We start from the raw sequence: 23,489 nt of genomic DNA on the forward strand, positions 1-23,489 counted from the left end.
TGTTGGTGAGCGCTTTGTATGCAAGGGTGATCATTTTGAATTTTATTCTGCTGTGTATGGGGAGCCAATAAAGCGACTCGCAGAGAGGTGCAGCAGATATAGAGCGACGGGAAAGGTGGATCAGCGTGGCAGAGGCATTTAGAATGGATTGAAGGGGGGAGAGGCGGGGAAAAGGAAGGCCAGTAAGTAGGTTATTGCAGTAGTCAAGTCGGGAAATGTGTGGAAAGGTGATAACTAAGCGCCAACTATAATGCAACAGACCTCCAGCTCTAATAAATTGGCACCTAGTTGCCAAGGGTGGATTCAATTTTAAGATTGGATATCAGAGCGCCAAACAACGTAGGCAGGGTCTATGGGCAGATAGTCAAATACCAAAGGTAACAATAGGTTGAAATAATATGATTTAATACATAAGATAAAAAAGTTGGTACATTTAAAATTATACAACAATTAGTCATGGATCCATGTTACACTTTAAAATATATATTGAAACACTTGGAACAATTTAAAAATGCTTGTAGAACAATAAATAACAACAACAAAAACTAACAAATAATGTCTATTGCATAAAACTTAAATTCTAATATGTAAATGCTAGGAGCGCTTATGCACACTCTATTTATAAAAACAATGGGTTACAATGCACAGGTGGATAGATTCCAGGTTTCTTGAAACCGGTGGATGTGAAATGTAAGTGGCTCCAAATTAGGGTTTTGCCTATGTGTTTATCCAAAATTGTGTAAATCCTAACAGGTGGACAAAAAATGTTACAGGAATGTCTAGAACCTGAATTCAAAATATAAGACCTGAGGTTGTGCCTATGTGTTTATCCAAAAAGGGTGTAAATCCTAACAAGTGAAAAAATGTGAGAAAAATATTGCAGGGGTGTCTGAACCTTATTTTCAAAATAAACAATGAATTCAAAATAAAACGATATACAAGTGAATTTTTGACAAATCAACTAATGCAAACATAAAGCATAAATAGAACCAAAAAAAACAACAGCACAACTTTAACGTGTGTTCAAATGTGTTTCTGCTTGCAAACTGTGATGTGATGTGAACAAATATCTGTTATAAACACTGAATAGTGGCAAAACTTTGTGATTGGATTAAAATTGAACACAGGCTCTAAATTGATTCCCTAAAATACAAATCTAAAGGGCTCAGAGTTGCTGAGCTAGATATAAGGGACTTGCTCAAAGAGCCTCGAGATGTTAATTAAAAGAGACCATATAACAACAGTGGGTTAAAAAACAGATGATATAACATAAAATGCTTAAAAGTCCAAATAAATATTCAAATGGGATAATAAGAATCTTGCTATAGTCTATCTCAATATGGATCCCAACTGCTGATTATGTAGAAATCTTCTTGGGCGGTAGTTAACAAATAATTCCAACTTGCAATGTTGTCCCTTACCTGCCAAAAAAGGAAAGGCAAACAATAGTGCAGATGGCTTCTTAATGTGATCACAATTAAAATACTCCTTACCAGTCAACCGGTTTCGGTCTTCACTGACCTTTCTCAAACAATAGTGCAGATGGCTTCTTAATGTGATCACAATTAAAATACTCCTTACCAGTCAACCGGTTTCGGTCTCCACTGACCTTTCTCAAGACTGGTTTGGGGTAAGGACCTAGACTGTTATATACCTTGCTGATTGGTGACATTAACCCCTGTGTAGTAGAACAGGACGTGAAAACAACAATCTTCTTTTTCTCCTGGGTTAGAGAGAGCATAGCCAAGCTTTTAGTTACCCAGGCAATTTGTTTGTTTTTTCAGACTCAGCTAAAATAATATGAGCATTGTCAAAAATAAAAGTCCAATTATGTAGATTTGTTTATAAAAAAATGTTGTTTTCACGTCCTGTTCTACTACACAGGGGGTAATTTCACCAATCAGCAAGGTATATAACAGTCTAGGTCCTTACCCCAAACCAGTCTTGAGAAAGGTCAGTGGAGACCGAAACCGGTTGACTGGTAAGGAGTATTTTAATTGTGATCACATTAAGAAGCCATCTGCACTATTGTTTGCCTTTCCTTTTTTGGCAGGTAAGGGACAACATTGCAAGTTGGAATTATTTGTTAACTACCGCCCAAGAAGATTTCTACATAATCAGCAGTTGGGATCCATATTGAGATAGACTATAGCAAGATTCTTATTATCCCATTTGAATATTTATTTGGACTTTTAAGCATTTTATGTTATATCATCTGTTTTTAACCCACTGTTGTTATATGGTCTCTTTTAATTCACATCTCGAGGCTCTTTGAGCAAGTCCCTTATATCTAGCTCAGAAACTCTGAGCCCTTTAGATTTGTATTTTAGGGCATCAATTTAGAGCCTGTGTTCAATTTTAATCCAATCACAAAGTTTTGCCACTATTCAGTGTTTATAACAGATATTTGTTCGCATCACAGTTTGCAAGCAGAAACACATTTGAACACACGTTAAAGTTGTGCTGTTGTTTTTTTTGTTCTATTTATGCTTTATGTTTGCATTAGTTGATTTGTCAAAAATTCACTTGTATATCGTTTTATTTTGAATTCATTGTTTATTTTGAAAATAAGGTTCACACACCCCTGCAAAAAAATTTCTCACATTTTTTCACTTGTTAGGATTTACACCCTTTTTGGATAAACACATAGGCACAACCTCAGGTCTTATATTTTGAATTCAGGTTCTAGACATTCCTGTAACATTTTTTGTCCACCTGTTAGGAGTTACACAATTTTGGATAAACACATAGGCAAAACCCTAATTTGGAGCCACTTACATTTCACATCCACCGGTTTCAAGCAACCTGGAATCTATTGTGTTTTAATGCATATATTTAACTATCAGTTCATGTGTGTATATGTGTTTGTTCTGTGCATGTGTGACTGTGTGTATGTAGGTGTGCATGGGTGTCTATGTGTGTGAATGTATGTGTGTGTATGTGTTTGTTCTGTGCATGTGTGACTGTGTGTGTGTACATAGGTGTACATGGGTGTCTGTGTGTGTGAATGTATGTGTGTGTATGTGTATGTATTTGTTCTGTGCATGTGTGACTGTGTGTGTACATAGGTGTGCATGGGTGCCTGTGTGTGTGAATGTATGTTTGTGTATGTGTATGTTCTGTGCATGTGTGACTGTGAGTGCGCGTAGGTGTGCATGGGTGTCTGAATGTATGTGTGTGTTTGTGTTTGTTCTGTGCATGTGTGACTGTGTGTGTACGTAGGTGTGCATGGGTGTCTGTGTGTGTGAATGTATGTTTGTGTATGTGTTTGTTCTGTGCATGTGTGACTGTGTGTGTGTACATAGGTGTACATGGGTGTCTGTGTGTGTGAATGTATGTGTTTGTTCTGTGCATGTGTGACTGTGTGTGCGCATAGGTGTGCATGGGTGTCTGTGAATGTATGTGTGTGTTTGTGTTTGTTCTGTGCATGTGTGACTGTGTGTGTACGTAGGTGTGCATGGGTTTCTGTGAATGTATGTGTGTGTTTGTTCTGTGCATGTGTGACTGTGTGTATGTAGGTGTGCATGGGTGTCTGTGTGAATGTATGTGTGTTTTTGTTCTGTGCATGTGTGACTGTGTGTATGTAGGTGTGCATGGGTGTCTATGTGTGGGAATGTATGTGTGTGTATGTGTTTGTTCTGTGCATGTGTGACTGTGTGTGTATGTAGGTGTGCATGGGTGTCTGTGTGTGGGAATGTATGTGTGTGTATGTGTTTGTTCTGTGCATGTGTGACTGTGTGTGTGTACATAGGTGTGCATGGGTGTCTGTGTGTGTGAATTTATGTTTGTGTATGTGTTTGTTCTGTGCATGTGTGACTGTGTGTGTACATAGGTGTGCATGGGTGTCTGTGTGTGTGAATGTATGTGTGTGTTTGTGTTTGTTCTGTGCATGTGTGACTGTGTGTGTATGTAGGTGTGCATGGGTGTCTGTGTGTGTGAATGTATGTGTGTGCACGTAGGTGTGCATGAGTGTCTGTGTGTGTGAATGTATGTGTTTGTTCTGTGCATGTGTGACTGTGTGTGTGCGTAGGTGTGCATGGGTGTCTGAATGTATGTGTGTGTTTGTGTTTGTTCTGTGCATGTGTGACTGTGTGTGTACGTAGGTGTGCATGGGTGTCTGTGAATGTATGTGTGTGTTTGTTCTGTGCATGTGTGACTGTGTGTATGTAGGTGTGCATGGGTGTCTGTGTGTGTGAATGTATGTGTGTGTTTGTGTTTGTTCTGTGCATGTGTGACTGTGTGTATGTAGGTGTGCATGGGTGTCTGTGTGTGTGTGAATGTATGTGTGTGTATGTGTTTGTTCTGTGCTTATGTGACTGTGTGTGTACGTAGGTGTGCATGGGTGTCTGTGTGTAGGAATGTATGTGTGTGTATGTGTTTGTTCTGTGCATGTGTGACTGTGTGTGTACCTAGGTGTGCATGGGTGTCTGTGTGTGTGAATGTATGTTTGTGTTTGTTCTGTGCATGTGTGACTGTGTGTGTACGTAGGTGTGCATGGGTGTCTGTGTGTGTGAATGTATGTGTGTGTATGTTTGTTCTGTGCATGTGTGACTGTGTGTGTATGTAGTTGTGCATGGGTGTCTGTGTGTGTGAATGTATGTGTTTGTTCTGTGCTTATGTGACTGTGTGTGTACGTAGGTGTGCATGGGTGTCTGTGTGTGGGAATGTATGTGTGTGTATGTGTTTGTTCTGTGCATGTGTGACTGTGTGTGTATGTAGGTGTGCATGGGTGTCTGTGTGTGTGAATGTATGTGTGTATGTGTTTGTTCTGTGCTTATGTGACTGTGTGTACATAGGTGTGCATGGGTGTCTGTGTGTGTGAATGTATGTATGTGTATGTGTTCTGTGCATGTGTTACTGTGTGTGTACGTAGGTGTGCATGGGTGTCTGTGTGTGTGAATGTATGTGTGTGTATGTGTTCTGTGCATGTATGACTGTGTGTACGTAGGTGTGCATGGGTGTCTGTGTGTGTGAATGTATGTGTGTGTATGTGTTCTGTGCATGTATGACTGTGTGTGTACGTAGGTGTGCATGGGTGTCTGTGTGTGTGAATGTATGTGTGTGTATGTGTTCTGTGCATGTATGACTGTGTGTACGTAGGTGTGCATGGGTGTCTGTGTGTGTGAATGTATGTGTGTGTATGTGTTTGTTCTGTGCATGTGTGATTGTGTGTACGTAGGTGTGCATGGGTGTCTGTGTGTATGTGTTCTATGCATGTGTGACTGTGTGTGTACATAGGTGTGCATGGGTGTCTGTGTGTGTGAATTTATGTTTGTGTATGTGTTTGTTCTGTGCATGTGTGACTGTGTGTGTACGTAGGTTTGCATGGGTGTCTGTGTGTGTGTGAATGTATGTGTGTGTATGTGTTTGTTCTGTGCTTATGTGACTGTGTGTGTACGTAGGTGTGCATGAGTGTCTGTGTGTGGGAATGTATGTGTGTGTATGTGTTTGTTCTGTGCATGTGTGACTGTGTGTGTACCTAGGTGTGCATGGGTGTCTGTGTGTGTGAATGTATGTTTGTGTTTGTTCTGTGCATGTGTGACTGTGTGTACGTAGGTGTGCATGGGTGTCTGTGTGTGTGTGAATGTATGTGTGTGTATGTGTTTGTTCTGTGCATGTGTGACTGTGTGTGTATGTAGGTGTGCATGGGTGTCTGTGTGTGTGAATGTCTGTGTGTGTATGTGTTTGTTCTGTGCATGTGTGACTGTGTGTGTGTACATAGGTGTACATGGGTGTCTGTGTGTGTGAATGTATGTGTGTGTATGTGTATGTATTTGTTCTGTGCATGTGTGACTGTGTGTGTACATAGGTGTGCATGGGTGCCTGTGTGTGTGAATGTATGTTTGTGTATGTGTTTGTTCTGTGCATGTGTGACTGTGTGTGTACGTAGGTGTGCATGGGTGTCTGTGTGTGTGAATGTATGTGTGTGTATGTGTTTGTTCTGTGCATGTGTGACTGTGTGTGCGCATAGGTGTGCATGGGTGTCTGTGAATGTATGTGTGTGTTTGTATGTGTTCTGTGCATGTGTGACTGTGTGTGTACGTAGGTGTGCATGGGTTTCTGTGAATGTATGTGTGTGTTTGTTCTGTGCATGTGTGACTGTGTGTGTACGTAGGTGTGCATGGGTGTCTGTGTCAATGTATGTGTGTTTTTGTTCTGTGCATGTGTGACTGTATGTATGTAGGTGTGCATGGGTGTCTATGTGTGGGAATGTATGTGTTTGTTCTGTGCATGTGTGACTGTGTGTGTATGTAGGTGTGCATGGGTGTCTGTGTGTGGGAATGTATGTGTTTGTTCTGTGCATGTGTGACTGTGTGTGTGTACATAGGTGTGCATGGGTGTCTGTGTGTGTGAATATATGTTTGTGTATGTGTTTGTTCTGTGCATGTGTGACTGTGTGTGTACATAGGTGTGCATGGGTGTCTGTGTGTGTGAATGTGTGTTTGTGTTTGTTCTGTGCATGTGTGACTGTGTGTGTATGTAGGTGTGCATGGGTGTCTGTGTGTGTATGTGTTTGTTCTGTGCTTATGTGACTGTGTGTGTACGTAGGTGTGCATGGGTGTCTGTGTTTGTTCTGTACATGTGTGACTGTGTGTGTGTACATAGGTGTGCATGAGTGTCTGTGTGTGTGAATGTATGTTTGTGTTTGTTCTGTGCATGTGTGACTGTGTGTGTACGTAGGTGTGCATGGGTGTCTGTGTGTGTGAATGTATGTGTGTGTACGTAGGTGTGCATGGGTGTCTGAATGTATGTGTGTGTTTGTGTTTGTTCTGTGCATGTGTGACTGTGTGTGTACGTAGGTCTGCATGGGTGTCTGTGAATGTATGTGTGTGTTTGTTCTGGGCATGTGTGACTGTGTGTGTACGTAGGTGTGCATGGGTGTCTGTGTGTGTGAATGTATGTGTGTGTTTGTGTTTGTTCTGTGCATGTGTGACTGTGTGTATGTAGGTGTGCATGGGTGTCTGTGTGGTGTGTGAATGTATGTGTTTGTATGTGTTTGTTCTGTGCTTATGTGACTGTGTGTGTACGTAGGTGTGCATGGGTGTCTGTGTGTGGGAATGTATGTGTGTGTATGTGTTTGTTCTGTGCATGTGTGACTGTGTGTGTACCTAGGTGTGCATGGGTGTCTGTGTGTGTGAATGTATGTTTGTGTTTGTTCTGTGCATGTGTGACTGTGTGTGTACGTAGGTGTGCATGGGTGTCTGTGTGTGTGAATGTATGTGTGTGTATGTGTTTGTTCTGTGCATGTGTGACTGTGTGTGTATGTAGTTGTGCATGGGTGTCTGTGTGTGTGAATGTATGTGTTTGTTCTGTGCTTATGTGACTGTGTGTGTACGTAGGTGTGCATGGGTGTCTGTGTGTGGGAATGTATGTGTGTGTATGTGTTTGTTCTGTGCATGTGTGACTGTGTGTGTATGTAGGTGTGCATGGGTGTCTGTGTGTGTGAATGTATGTATGTGTATGTGTTCTGTGCATGTGTTACTGTGTGTGTACGTAGGTGTGCATGGGTGTCTGTGTGTGTGAATGTATGTGTGTGTATGTGTTCTGTGCATGTATGACTGTGTGTACGTAGGTGTGCATGGGTGTCTGTGTGTGTGAATGTATGTATGTGTATGTGTTCTGTGCATGTGTTACTGTGTGTGTACGTAGGTGTGCATGGGTGTCTGTGTGTGTGAATGTATGTGTGTGTATGTGTTCTGTGCATGTATGACTGTGTGTATGTAGGTGTGCATGGGTGTCTGTGTGTGAATGTATGTGTGTGTATGTGTTCTGTGCATGTATGACTGTGTGTGTACGTAGGTGTGCATGGGTGTCTGTGTGTGTGAATTTATGTGTGTGTATGTGTTCTGTGCATGTATGACTGTGTGTACGTAGGTGTGCATGGGTGTCTGTGTGTGTGAATGTATGTGTGTGTATGTGTTCTGTGCATGTATGACATGACTGTGTGTGTACGTAGGTGTGCATGGGTGTCTGTGTGTGTGAATGTATGTGTGTGTATGTGTTCTGTGCATGTATGACTGTGTGTATGTAGGTGTGCATGGGTGTCTGTGTGTGTGAATGTATGTGTGTGTATGTGTTTGTTCTGTGCATGTGTGACTGTGTGTACGTAGGTGTACATGGGTGTCTGTGTGTATGTGTTCTATGCATGTGTGACTGTGTGTGTACATAGGTGTGCATGGGTGTCTGTGTGTGTGAATTTATGTTTGTGTATGTGTTTGTTCTGTGCATGTGTGACTGTGTGTGTACGTAGGTTTGCATGGGTGTCTGTGTGTGTGTGAATGTATGTGTGTGTATGTGTTTGTTCTGTGCTTATGTGACTGTGTGTGTACGTAGGTGTGCATGGGTGTCTGTGTGTGGGAATGTATGTGTGTATGTGTTTGTTCTGTGCATGTGTGACTGTGTGTGTGTACCTAGGTGTGCATGGGTGTCTGTGTGTGTGAATGTATGTTTGTGTTTGTTCTGTGCATGTGTGACTGTGTGTACGTAGGTGTGCATGGGTGTCTGTGTGTGTGTGTGAATGTATGTGTGTGTATGTGTTTGTTCTGTGCATGTGTGACTGTGTGTGTGTACATAGGTGTACATGGGTGTCTGTGTGTGTGAATGTATGTGTGTGTATGTGTATGTATTTGTTCTGTGCATGTGTGACTGTGTGTGTACATAGGTGTGCATGGGTGCCTGTGTGTGTGAATGTATGTTTGTGTATGTGTTTGTTCTGTGCATGTGTGACTGTGTGTGTACGTAGGTGTGCATGGGTGTCTGTGTGTGTGAATGTATGTGTGTGTATGTGTTTGTTCTGTGCATGTGTGACTGTGTGTGCGCATAGGTGTGCATGGGTGTCTGTGAATGTATGTGTGTGTTTGTGTTTGTTCTGTGCATGTGTGACTGTGTGTGTACGTAGGTGTGCATGGGTTTCTGTGAATGTATGTGTGTGTTTGTTCTGTGCATGTGTGACTGTGTGTGTACGTAGGTGTGCATGGGTGTCTGTGTCAATGTATGTGTGTTTTTGTTCTGTGCATGTGTGACTGTATGTATGTAGGTGTGCATGGGTGTCTATGTGTGGGAATGTATGTGTTTGTTCTGTGCATGTGTGACTGTGTGTGTATGTAGGTGTGCATGGGTGTCTGTGTGTGGGAATGTATGTGTTTGTTCTGTGCATGTGTGACTGTGTGTGTGTACATAGGTGTGCATGGGTGTCTGTGTGTGTGAATATATGTTTGTGTATGTGTTTGTTCTGTGCATGTGTGACTGTGTGTGTACATAGGTGTGCATGGGTGTCTGTGTGTGTGAATGTATGTGTGTGTTTGTGTTTGTTCTGTGCATGTGTGACTGTGTGTGTATGTAGGTGTGCATGGGTGTCTGTTTGTGTATGTGTTTGTTCTGTGCTTATGTGACTGTGTGTGTACGTAGGTGTGCATGGGTGTCTGTGTTTGTTCTGTACATGTGTGACTGTGTGTGTGTACATAGGTGTGCATGGGTGTCTGTGTGTGTGAATGTATGTTTGTGTTTGTTCTGTGCATGTGTGACTGTGTGTGTACGTAGGTGTGCATGGGTGTCTATGTGTGTGAATGTATGTGTGTGTACGTAGGTGTGCATGGGTGTCTGAATGTATGTGTGTGTTTGTGTTTGTTCTGTGCATGTGTGACTGTGTGTGTACGTAGGTCTGCATGGGTGTCTGTGAATGTATGTGTGTGTTTGTTCTGGGCATGTGTGACTGTGTGTGTACGTAGGTGTGCATGGGTGTCTGTGTGTGTGAATGTATGTGTGTGTTTGTGTTTGTTCTGTGCATGTGTGACTGTGTGTATGTAGGTGTGCATGGGTGTCTGTGTGGTGTGTGAATGTATGTGTTTGTATGTGTTTGTTCTGTGCTTATGTGACTGTGTGTGTACGTAGGTGTGCATGGGTGTCTGTGTGTGGGAATGTATGTGTGTGTATGTGTTTGTTCTGTGCATGTGTACCTGGGTGTGCATGGGTGTCTGTGTGTGTGAATGTATGTTTGTGTTTGTTCTGTGCATGTGTGACTATGTGTGTACGTAGGTGTGCATGGGTGTCTGTGTGTGTGAATGTATGTGTGTGTATGTGTTTGTTCTGTGCATGTGTGACTGTGTGTGTATGTAGTTGTGCATGGGTGTCTGTGTGTGTGAATGTATGTGTTTGTTCTGTGCTTATGTGACTGTGTGTGTACGTAGGTGTGCATGGGTGTCTGTGTGTGGGAATGTATGTGTGTGTATGTGTTTGTTCTGTGCATGTGTGACTGTGTGTGTATGTAGGTGTGCATGGGTGTCTGTGTGTGTGAATGTATGTATGTCTATGTGTTCTGTGCATGTGTTACTGTGTGTGTACGTAGGTGTGCATGGGTGTCTGTGTGTGTGAATGTATGTGTGTGTATGTGTTCTGTGCATGTATGACTGTGTGTACGTAGGTGTGCATGGGTGTCTGTGTGTGTGAATGTATGTATGTGTATGTGTTCTGTGCATGTGTTACTGTGTGTGTACGTAGGTGTGCATGGGTGTCTGTGTGTGTGAATGTATGTGTGTGTATGTGTTCTGTGCATGTATGACTGTGTGTATGTAGGTGTGCATGGGTGTCTGTGTGTGTGAATGTATGTGTGTGTATGTGTTCTGTGCATGTATGACTGTGTGTGTACGTAGGTGTGCATGGGTGTCTGTGTGTGTGAATGTATGTGTGTGTATGTGTTCTGTGCATGTATGACATGACTGTGTGTGTACGTAGGTGTGCATGGGTGTCTGTGTGTGTGAATGTATGTGTGTGTATGTGTTCTGTGCATGTATGACTGTGTGTATGTAGGTGTGCATGGGTGTCTGTGTGTGTGAATGTATGTGTGTGTATGTGTTTGTTCTGTGCATGTGTGACTGTGTGTACGTAGGTGTACATGGGTGTCTGTGTGTATGTGTTCTATGCATGTGTGACTGTGTGTGTACATAGGTGTGCATGGGTGTCTGTGTGTGTGAATTTATGTTTGTGTATGTGTTTGTTCTGTGCATGTGTGACTGTGTGTGTACGTAGGTTTGCATGGGTGTCTGTGTGTGTGTGAATGTATGTGTGTGTATGTGTTTGTTCTGTGCTTATGTGACTGTGTGTTTACGTAGGTGTGCATGGGTGTCTGTGTGTGGGAATGTATGTGTGTATGTGTTTGTTCTGTGCATGTGTGACTGTGTGTGTGTACCTAGGTGTGCATGGGTGTCTGTGTGTGTGAATGTATGTTTGTGTTTGTTCTGTGCATGTGTGACTGTGTGTACGTAGGTGTGCATGGGTGTCTGTGTGTGTGTGTGAATGTATGTGTGTGTATGTGTTTGTTCTGTGCATGTGTGACTGTGTGTGTGTACATAGGTGTACATGGGTGTCTGTGTGTGTGAATGTATGTGTGTGTATGTGTATGTATTTGTTCTGTGCATGTGTGACTGTGTGTGTACATAGGTGTGCATGGGTGCCTGTGTGTGTGAATGTATGTTTGTGTATGTGTTTGTTCTGTGCATGTGTGACTGTGTGTGTACGTAGGTGTGCATGGGTGTCTGTGTGTGTGAATGTATGTGTGTGTAGGTGTTTGTTCTGTGCATGTGTGACTGTGTGTGCGCATAGGTGTGCATGGGTGTCTGTGAATGTATGTGTGTGTTTGTGTTTGTTCTGTGCATGTGTGACTGTGTGTGTACGTAGGTGTGCATGGGTTTCTGTGAATGTATGTGTGTGTTTGTTCTGTGCATGTGTGACTGTGTGTGTACGTAGGTGTGCATGGGTGTCTGTGTCAATGTATGTGTGTTTTTGTTCTGTGCATGTGTGACTGTATGTATGTAGGTGTGCATGGGTGTCTATGTGTGGGAATGTATGTGTGTGTATGTGTTTGTTCTGTGCATGTGTGACTGTGTGTGTATGTAGGTGTGTATGGGTGTCTGTGTGTGGGAATGTATGTGTGTGTATGTGTTTGTTCTGTGCATGTGTGACTGTGTGTGTGTACATAGGTGTGCATGGGTGTCTGTGTGTGTGAATGTATGTTTGTGTATGTGTTTGTTCTGTGCATGTGTGACTGTGTGTGTACATAGGTGTGTATGGGTGTCTGTGTGTGGGAATGTATGTGTGTGTATGTGTTTGTTCTGTGCATGTGTGACTGTGTGTGTGTACATAGGTGTGCATGGGTGTCTGTGTGTGTGAATGTATGTTTGTGTATGTGTTTGTTCTGTGCATGTGTGACTGTGTGTGTATGTAGGTGTGCATGGGTGTCTGTGTGTGTATGTGTTTGTTCTGTGCTTATGTGACTGTGTGTGTACGTAGGTGTGCATGGGTGTCTGTGTTTGTTCTGTACATGTGTGACTGTGTGTGTGTACATAGGTGTACATGGGTGTCTGTGTGTGTGAATGTATGTTTGTGTTTGTTCTGTGCATGTGTGACTGTGTGTGTACGTAGGTGTGCATGGGTGTCTGTGTGTGTGAATGTATGTGTGTGTACGTAGGTGTGCATGGGTGTCTGTGTGTGTGAATGTATGTGTTTGTTCTGTGCATGTGTGACTGTTTGTGTGCGTAGGTGTGCATGGGTGTCTGAATGTATGTGTGTGTTTGTGTTTGTTCTGTGCATGTGTGACTGTGTGTGTACGTAGGTCTGCATGGGTGTCTGTGAATGTATGTGTGTGTTTGTTCTGTGCATGTGTGACTGTGTGTGTACGTAGGTGTGCATGGATGTATGTGTGTGTTTGTGTTTGTTATGTGCATGTGTGACTGTGTGTATGTTTGTGTGCATGGGTGTCTGTGTGTGTGTGAATGTATGTGTGTGTATGTGTTTGTTCTGTGCTTATGTGACTGTGTGTGTACGTAGGTGTGCATAGGTGTCCGTGTGTGGGAATGTATGTGTGTGTATGTGTTTGTTCTGTGCATGTGTGACTGTGTGTGTACCTAGGTGTGCATGGGTGTCTGTGTGTGTGAATGTATGTTTGTGTTTGTTCTGTGCATGTGTGACTGTGTGTGTACGTAGGTGTGCATGGGTGTCTGTGTGTGTGAATGTATGTGTGTATATGTGTTTGTTCTGTGCATGTGTGACTGTGTGTGTATGTAGTTGTGCATGGGTGTGTGTGTGTGTGAATGTATGTGTTTGTTCTGTGCTTATGTGACTGTGTGTGTACGTAGGTGTGCATGGGTGTCTGTGTGTGGGAATGTATGTGTGTGTATGTGTTTGTTCTGTGCATGTGTGACTGTGTGTGTATGTAGGTGTGCATGGGTGTCTGTGTGTGTGAATGTATGTGTTTGTTCTGTGCTTATGTGACTGTGTGTACGTAGGTGTGCATGGGTGTCTGTGTGTGTGAATGTATGTGTGTGTATGTGTTCTGTGCATGTATGACTGTGTGTACGTAGGTGTGCATGGGTGTCTGTGTGAATGTATGTGTGTATGTGTTCTGTGCATTTATGACTGTGTGTGTACGTAGGTGTGCATGGGTGTCTGTGTGTGTGAATGTATGTGTGTGTATGTGTTCTGTGCATGTATGACTGTGTGTACGTAGGTGTGCATGGGTGTCTATGTGTGTGAATGTATGTGTGTGTATGTGTTCTGTGCATGTATGACATGACTGTGTGTGTACGTAGGTGTGCATGGGTGTCTGTGTGTGTGAATGTATGTGTGTGTATGTGTTCTGTGCATGTATGACTGTGTGTACGTAGGTGTGCATGGGTGTCTGTGTGTGTGAATGTATGTGTGTGTATGTGTTTGTTCTGTGCATGTGTGACTGTGTGTACGTAGGTGTGCATGGGTGTCTGTGTGTATGTGTTCTATGCATGTGTGACTGTGTGTGTACATAGGTGTGCATGGGTGTCTGTGTGTGTGAATTTATGTTTGTGTATGTGTTTGTTCTGTGCATGTGTGACTGTGTGTGTACGTAGGTTTGCATGGGTGTCTGTGTGTGTGTGAATGTATGTGTGTGTATGTGTTTGTTCTGTGCTTATGTGACTGTGTGTGTACGTAGGTGTGCATGGGTGTCTGTGTGTGTGAATGTATGTTTGTGTTTGTTCTGTGCATGTGTGACTGTGTGTACATAGGTGTGCATTGGTGTCTGTGTGTGTGTGTGAATGTATGTGTGTGTATGTGTTTGTTCTGTGCATGTGTGACTGTGTGTGTATGTAGGTGTGCATGGGTGTCTGTGTGTGTGAATGTATGTGTGTGTATGTGTTTGTTCTGTGCATGTGTGACTGTGTGTGTATGTAGTTGTGCATGGGTGTCTGTGTGTGTGAATGTATGTGTTTGTTCTGTGCTTATGTGACTGTGTGTGTACGTAGGTGTGCATGGGTGTCTGTGTGTGGGAATGTATGTGTGTGTATGTGTTTGTTCTGTGCATGTGTGACTGTGTGTGTATGTAGGTGTGCATGGGTGTCTGTGTGTGTGAATGTATGTGTGTGTATGTGTTTGTTCTGTGCTTATGTGACTGTGTGTACGTAGGTGTGCATGGGTGTCTGTGTGTGTGAATGTATGTATGTGTATGTGTTCTGTGCATGTGTTACTGTGTGTGTACGTAGGTGTGCATGGGTGTCTGTGTGTGTGAATGTATGTGTGTGTATGTGTTCTGTGCATGTATGACTGTGTGTATGTAGGTGTGCATGGGTGTCTGTGTGTGAATGTATGTGTGTGTATGTGTTCTGTGCATGTATGACTGTGTGTGTACGTAGGTGTGCATGGGTGTCTGTGTGTGTGAATGTATGTGTGTGTGTGTTTGTTCTGTGCATGTGTGACTGTGTGTACGTAGGTGTGCATGGGTGTCTGTGTGAATGTGTTCTATGCATGTGTGACTGTGTGTGTACATAGGTGTGCATGGGTGTCTGTGTGTGTGAATTTATGTTTGTGTATGTGTTTGTTCTGTGCATGTGTGACTGTGTGTGTACGTAGGTGTGCATGGGTGTCTGTGTGTGTGAATGTATGTGTGTGTATGTGTTTGTTCTGTGCTTATGTGACTGTGTGTGCACGTAGGTGTGCATGGGTGTCTGTGTGTGGGAATGTATGTGTGTGTATGTGTTTGTTCTGTGCATTTGTGACTGTGTGTGTACGTAGGTGTGCATGGGTGTCTGTGTGTGGGAATGTATGTATGTGTTCTGTGCATGTGTGACAGTGTGTGTAGATAGGTGTGCATGGGTGTCTGTGTGTGTGTGAATGTATGTGTGTGTATGTGTTCTGTGCATGTGTGACTGTGTGTGTACATAGGTGTGCATGGGTGTCTGTGTGTGTGAATGTATGTGTTCTGTGCATGTGTGACTGTTTGTGTGTACATAGGTGTGCATGGGTGTCTGTGTGTGGGAATGTATGTGTGTGTATGTGTTTGTTCTGTGCATGTGTGACTGTGTGTGTACGTAGGTGTGCATTTTAATGATTTAATACTAGTGGACATTTAGGAAAAATAATTTAAGCAATGGTTTGTATTTTATTTTGGGGGGTTTATTTAGAAGCCATATCATAGGGTCGAGTGGAAATTGGATGTCAAGGATATGTTCTATTTCGGATATTACAGATCTCCATAGGTTTTTAATTGATGTACACCACCACCACCACATCTGAGCCATGCCATTATTTACATGGCCACAGTGCCAACATGTGTTTTAGCTTTATGGAATAGGTGACATATTTTTTGGGGGGTGTAGTACCATCTGTGTAGGATTTTAAGATTAACTTCTAAAGAAGCAGAGGATATAGAGGTTTTGAGTTTGGTATGAACAATCTGTGAACGTGCTTGCAATGGAATAATAATTCCAAGGTCTCTTTCCCAACTGTTTAGGTATGGTAAAGGATGTCCTGGTAGTGGAATTATTAGCATTTTATATATAAGGGATAATGTTTGGCGGATTGGGGGTTCTCTGATACATAATTGTTCAAAATTCGTTAGAGGTCTAGTCATGTTTCTTGCTTGAGGATGTGTCGTCATAAAATGATATGCTCTCCTATTAGTGAACCAGTTAGTGAAACATGTGAATCCATGCTGTATGAGTGTTTCTTGTGATTTCTTCTATAAGATACGACAAGTCCACGGATTCATCCTTTACTTGTGGGATATTATCCTCCTGCTAACAGGAAGTGGCAAATAGCACCCACAGAGCTGTCTATATAGCTCCTCCCTTTACTTCACCCCCCAGTCATTCTCTTTGCCTACTCTAAGTAAAAGGAAGGGTAAAGTGAAAGAGGTGATAAAATGTTAGTTTTTATTTTCTTCAAGCAAGACTTTTTTATTTTAAATGGTACCGGTGTGTGCTATTTTCTCCCAGGCAGCAGATGGATGAAGACTTCTGCCTGGAGACTGATGATCTTAGCAGTTGTTACTAAGATCCAGAGTAGTTCCCACAGAATGTCTGAGGAGTACTTAAGAAACTTCAGTGTGAGGAACGTTTTTCATGCTACAAGCATTGAGGTATGTTCAGTCATTTTTTTCTGGAGAGACTGTGTTATTTCAGAGTTGGCTGACAGTATCCCCATGAGGGAAAGGGTAAGCAGTAATCCTAATGTATAGAGAGGGGTATTACTGGACCTGTATATTGGGCTATAAAAAAAGGTTGACACTGATGATGATGATGTTTGTGGGCAAACGTTTCATGTTGGGAGTTACAAATAACGTTTTTTATGGCAAACATTTTTTACTTTATTTAGAATGGAGGGTACACATGGCTTTACTTAATGGGTATATGAACCCACATGGCTAGGTTTTAGACCGCTCTGGTGTGGTTATTTTAGGCTGTGAGACATCGGGGCCCATTTATCAAAGGGCTTGCGGACCTGATCCGACACTGCGGATCAGGTCCGCAAGACCTCGCTAAATGCGGAGAGCAATACGCTCTCCACATTTAACATTGCACCAGCAGCTCACAAGAGCTGCTGGTGCAACGCCGCCCCCTGCTGACTCGCGGCCAATCGGCCGCCAGCAGGGAGCTGTCAATCAACCCAATCGTATTCGATCGGGTTGATTTCCGGCGGTTCCTGTCCGCCTGCTCAGAGCAGGCGGACAGGGTTATGAAGCAGCGGTCTTTAGACCGCTGCTTCATAACTTGTGTTTCTGGCAAGTCTGAAGACTCGCCAGAAACACGGCCCTTCAAGCTCCATACGGAGCTTGATAAATGGGCCTGATCGAGTGAGATGGGCGGGGCCTATTTTCGCGCCTCAGTTGCACAGTTGTTTTTCCCAGACAAGCAGCAAGCTCCAACTCCGGTGGGCCTTTCAGAGACAGTTTGGGCCTAATCGAAGGTTAAATCCGATTTTACAGACCCCTGAGGCCAGGTAGGCGCCACTGAGGTGCAGGGGTTGTTTTTGTTTGAAGTTAACGTTTTATAGCACAACGTTTTTTTGGTAAGGGTTAAGTATTCCTTTCCTTGTGGGGCAAACTTAGCTGACAAGTTGGGATGCATTTATCATAAAATTGTGATAATTTTATCGTTTTAAAGCAGTTTTGGAAAAATTGTATGCTTTTTTTCTCTTAAAGGCACAGTACCGTTTTTTCAGATTGTTAATTTTTTCATAAAATAAAGTGTTTCAAGTCTGTTTCTGGTCATTACTAGCCTGTTTTAACATGTCTGACATTAAGGAAAGTCAATGTTCCATGTGTTTAGAAGCCATTGTGGAACCCCCACTTAAAATGTGTCCCTCGTGTACTGAAAGGGCCTTACATTGCAAAGAACATATTTTAGCTGATAAAAGTATGTCTCAGGATGATTCTCAGTCAGAAGAGAATCAGGTTATGCCATCTACTTCTCCCCAAGTGTCATAAACTTTAACGCCCGCCCAAGCGACGCCAAGTACTTCTAGTGCGTCTAATTCTTTCACCCTGCAAGATATGGCTGCAGTAATGTCTACTACCCTCACAGAGGTATTATCTAAACTGCCTGGTTTGCAGGGTAAGCGCAGTAGGTCCGGTATTAGAGTAAATGCTGAGCCCTCTGATGCTTTATTGGCCATCTCCGATGTACCCTCACAGTGTTCTGATTTGGGGGTGGGGGAATTGCTGTCTGAGGGAGAGCTTTCTGATTCAGGAAAGATGTTCCCTCAAACAGATTCAGATATGACGGCCTTTAAGTTTAAGCTTGAACACCTCCGCTTGTTGCTCAGGGAGGTTTTGGCGACTCTGGATGACTGTGACCCTATTGTAATTCCTCCAGAGAAATTGTGTAAAATGGATAGATATCTAGAGGTCCCTACTTACACTAATGTTTTTCCAGTCCCTAAGAGGATTTCAGACATTGTTACTAAGGAATGGGATAGACCAGGCATTCTGTTCTCTCCCCCTCCTACTTTTAAGAAAATGTTTCCCATATCTGACACCATTCAGGATTCGTGGCAGACGGTCCCTAAGGTGGAGGGAGCTATTTCTACCCTGGCTAAGCGTACAACTATACCTATTGAGGACAGTTGTGCTTTCAAAGATCCTATGGTTAAAAAGTAGAGGGTCTTCTAAAGAAATTGTTTATTCATCAGGGTTTTCTTCTACAACCTATAGTGTGCATTGTTCCAGTAACTACTGCAGCTGCTTTTTGGTTTGAGGCTCTAGTGGAGTCTCTTAAGGTTGAGACCCCATTAGATGATATTTTGGATAGAATTAAGGCTCTCAAGCTAGCTAATTCTTTTATTACAGATGCCGCTTTTCAAATGGCTAAATTAGCGGCAAAGAATGCAGGCTTTGCCATTTTAGCGCGTAGAGCGTTATGGCTTAAGTCCTGGTCTGCTGATGTGTCATCAAAATCTAAACTTTTAGCTATTCTTTTCAAAGGTAAGACCCTATTCAGGCCTGAACTGAAGGAGATCATTTCCGACATTACTGGAGGTAAAGGCCATGCCCTTCCTCAGGACAAGACAAATAAAATGAGGGCCAAACAAAATAATTTTCGTTCCTTTCGAAACTTTAAAGGTGGACCCTCTACTTCCTCCTCTGCCACAAAGCAGGAGGGGAATTTTGCTCAATCCAAATCAGTCTGGAGACCTAACCAGACCTGGAATAAAGTTAAACAGGCCAAGAAGCCTGCTGCTGCTACCAAGACAGCATGAAGGGGCAGCCCCCGATCCGGGACCGGATCTAGTAGGGGGCAGACTTTCTTCACTCAGGCTTGGGCAAGAGACATGCAGGATTCCTGGGCATTAGAAATCGTGACCCAGGTGTATTGTCTAGAATTCAAAGATTCTCTCCCAAGAGGGAGATTTCATCTTTCACGTTTGTCTGTAAACCAGACAAAAAGAGAGGCGTTTTTACGCTGTGTAAAAGACCTATATACCATGGGTGTAATCTGCCCAGTTCCAAAGGTAGAACAGGGGCAGGGGTTTTACTCCAATCTGTTCGTGGTTCCCAAAAAAGAGGCAACCATCAGACTGATTTTAGATCTCAAAACTCTAAACAAATTTCTCAGAGTCCGATCCTTCAAGATGGAGAAAACTCAGACAATTTTACCAATGATCCAGGAGGGTCAATATATGACCACTGTGGATTTGAAGGATCCGTATCTTCACATTCCTATCCACAAAGATCATCACCAGTTCCTCAGGTTCACCTTCCTGGACAAACATTACCAGTTTGTGACCCTTCCTTTCAGGTTGGCCACAGTTCCCAGAATTTTCACAAAGGTGCTAGGGTCCCTTCTGGCGGTTCTAAGGCCGCGGGGCATAGCAGTGGTGCCCTATTTGGACAATATTTTGATTCAGACATCAACTTACCATCTAGCCAAATCTCACACGGACATCGTGTTGGCTTTTCTAAGATCTCACGGGGGGAAGGTGAACATAAAAAAGAGTTCACTTGTTCCTCTAACAAGAGACGAACTCTGATAGACCCGGTAGACATGAAAAATTTTCTGACGGAGGTCAGAAAATCAAAGATCTTAACCACTTGCCGAGCTCTTCATTCCATTCCTGGGCTGTCAGTGGCTCAGTGTATGGAGGTAATTGGACGAATGGTAGCGGCAATGGACATAGTTCCGTTTGCTTGCTTGCATCTCAGACCACTGCAACTGTGCATGCTCAGACAGTGGAATGGGGATTATGATAAATCTGGATCAAGAGACCAGAGACTCTCTTCTCTGGTGGTTGTCACAGGATCATCTGTCCCAGGGAATGTGTTTCCGCAGGCCAGCGTGGGTCATAGTGGCAACGGACGCCAGCCTCTTGGGCTGGGGTGCTGTCTGGAATTCCCTGAAGGCTCAGGGTGTGTGGACTCAGGAGGAGGCCCTACTTCCAATAAATATTCTAGAACTGAGAGCGATATTCAACGCGCTTCAGGCGTGGCCTCAGCTGGCTTCAGCCAAATTCATAAGATTCCAGTCGGACAATATCACGACTGTAGCATATATCAGTCATCAAGGGGGAACAAAGAGTTCTCTAGCGATGATAGAGGTTTCCAAAATAATTTGATGGGCAGAGACTCACTTGCCATTTATCAGCAATCTATATCCCAGGAGTGGAGAACTGGGAAGCGGATTTTCTGAATCGTCAGACTTTTCATCCGGGGGAGTTGGAGCTACATCCGGAGGTGTATGCACAATTGATTCATCAATGGGGCACACCAGAATTGGATCTGATGGCATCTCGTCAGAATGCCAAACTTCCTTGTTACGGGTCCAGATCAAGGGATGCTCTAGCAGTACTGTGGTCGTTCAACCTGGTTTATGTGTTTCCTCCTTTTCCTCTCCTTCCTCGCCTGATTGCCAGAATCAAACAGGAGAGGGCTTCGGTAATCTTGATAGCGCCTGCGTGGCCACGCAGGACTTGGTATGCAGATCTGGTGGAAATGTTATCTCTGCCACCATGGAAACTGCCACTGAGACAGGACCTTCTCATTCAGGGTCCGTTCCAACATCCAAATCTAGTTTCTCTGCGGCTCACTGCCTGGAGATTGAACGCTTGATTTTATCTAAGCGGGGATTCTCTGAGTTGGTCATTGATACCTTAATTCAGGCTCGAAAGCCTGTCACTAGGAAAATTTATCCTAAGATATCGCGTAAATATCTTTATTGGTGCGAATCTAAAGGCTACTCATGGAGTAGGATCAGGATTCCTAGAATTTTGTCCTTTCTCCAAGAAGGATTGAAGAAGGGGTTATCAGCTAGTTCCTTAAAGGGACAGATTTCTGCTTTGTCAATCTTACTACACAAGCGTCTGGCAGATGTCCCAGACATTCAGTCGTTTTGTCAGGCTTTGATTAGAATTAAGTCTGTGTTTAAACCTGTTGCTCCGCCATGGAGTTTTAAATGTTCTTCAAGGGGTTCCATTTGAACCCATGCATTCCATAGATATTAAACTTCTATCTTGGAAAGTTCTGTTTTTAGTAGCTATCTCTTCTGCTCGAAGAGTTTCTGAGCTATCTGCGTTACAATGCGACTCGCCTTATCTTATATTCCATTCTGATAAGGTGGTTTTGCTTACTAAACCTGGATTCCTTCCTAAGGTTGTTTCAAATAAGAATATTAATCAGGAATATTGTTGTTCCTTCTCTGTGTCCTAACCCTTCTTCTAAGAAGGAGCGTCTGTTACATAATTTGGACGTGGTTCGTGCCTTGAAGTTTTACTTGCAAGCGACCAAAGATTTCCGTCAAACATCTTCTCTGTTTGTTGTCTATTCTGGAAAACGTAGAGGTCAAAAAGTTATGGCTACCTCTTTCTTTTTGGCTGAAAAGCATCATCCGTTTGGCATACAAGACTGCTGGACAGCAGCCTCCTGAAAGAATTACAGCTCATTCCACTAGAGCGGTGGCTTCCACATGGGCTTTTAAAAACGTTGCTTCTGTTGAACAGATTTGTAAGGCTGCGACTTGGTCTTCCCTTCATACCTTTTCCAAATTTTCCAAATTTGATACTTTTGCTTCTTCGGTAGCTATTTTTGGGAGAAAAGTTCTTCAAGCAGTGGTGCCTTCTGTTTAACCATCTGTCTTGTCCCTCCCGTTCATCCGTGTCCTGTAGCTTTGGTATTGTATCCCACAAGTAAAGGATGAATCCTTGGACTCGTCGTATCTTATAGAAGAAAAGGAAATTTATGCTTACCTGATAAATTGATTTAATCTATGATACGACGAGTCCACGGCCCGCCCTGTCAATTTAAGACAGATTATATTTTTGGGTTTAAAACTTCAGTCACCTCTGCACCTTTTAGTTTCTCCTTTTTCTTCCTTTACCTTCGGTCGAATGACTGGGGGGTGGAGTCAAGGGAGGAGCTATATAGACAGCTCTGCTGTGGTGCTCTTTGCCACATCCTGTTAGCAGGAGGATAATATCCCACAAGTAAAGGATGAATCCGTGGACTCGTCGTATCATAGAAGAAATCAATTTATCAGGTAAGCATAAATTTCCTTTTTATTTATTCATTATTTATAAGCCAAAAAATTGGAAAAAAGAGGGTCTAGAGGTTAGGTGTGGAAAGTGTAGTAAAAATGTTTCCCAGGATTTGAACTTTTCGGATAGGATTGGGTTGTTTTGAGCAATCCGATGTTTTGTTTAATAGTTCAGCAAGATCTATTGATATTTGTACTTTGTAGGATGTTATGTTCAAGAAATACCCAGCTCTTGTAGTGTTTGCGAATGTTTCAATCTATAATAGGTCAGGTTGGGAAGGCCTAATCCTCCTTGTTTTTTAGGTAGAGACATAATTTTTTGGTTTATTCTAGGGTGTTTTTTCGGTAAGTGCTTTCTGTAATGTTTTTAAGTATTTATCTGAGAGTGGGATCAGTAGGGTTTGGAGAATATAAAGGATTCCTGGGAAAATATTTATCTTTATTAGATTTATATGTCCTAGCCAGGATAGCTTTTTAGATTTCCAGCTTGATAAATCCCTAATTATTTCTTCTTTGATTGTAACATAATTAAGTTGGAATAGGGAATTGATAGAACTGGTGAGGTGTATGCCTAAATATTTAATAGAGCAGGGATTCCATTTAAATGGTGTCAATTTTTGGACTCTTTCTATTTTATCTGGTTGTAGGATAATATTTAGTATTTCTGACTTTGATACATTAATTAAGAAGTTCGAAAGATGAAAAAAGTGTTAAATTCTGATATTAAAATGGGTAGTGAAGTCTCAGGGTTTGTTAGCGTAAATAGAATGTCATCCGCGAATAATGAGATAGTATAATCTTGGTCACCTACAGTAATGCCCTTAGTATCGAAGTGTTTTCTGATTCTTTCAGCTAGGGTTTTGATTACGCTTGCAAATAATAAGGGAGATAAAGGGCATCCTTGTTGAGTTCCATTTGTTATCTTAAATGAGTCAGGATACCATTTATCATTATTTTGCAGATGTTTGGGTATATAACGAAAGTATGCGATGTATCATGCCTTGGCCAAATCCCATAGTTTCTAAGGTTAATTTAAGAAAGTCCCAGGCAACACGGTCAAAGGCCTTCTCCGCATCTGTTGAAATGGTAATTAAAGGTATTGAAGTTTCTTCCATGTAGAATATGACATTTAAGGCTCTGACTGTGTTGTCCTTTGACTCGCTCCCAGATTCAAATCCGACTTGATCTGGCTGGATTAATTCAGGTAGTAGGGAGTTTATTCTG

General features: G+C 42.7%; 1 protein-coding gene across 1 annotated transcript in view; it reads left to right on the plus strand.

The window, feature by feature from the left end:
• SHANK3 (SH3 and multiple ankyrin repeat domains 3) overlaps positions 1-23,489 on the plus strand; it is a 565,241-nt gene that overhangs the window by 167,671 nt on the left and 374,081 nt on the right. The gene's annotated exons all lie outside the window — the stretch shown is intronic.

Source organism: Bombina bombina, chromosome 6 (assembly GCF_027579735.1).
Source record: "Bombina bombina isolate aBomBom1 chromosome 6, aBomBom1.pri, whole genome shotgun sequence".
Taxonomy (NCBI): Eukaryota; Metazoa; Chordata; class Amphibia; order Anura; family Bombinatoridae; genus Bombina; species Bombina bombina.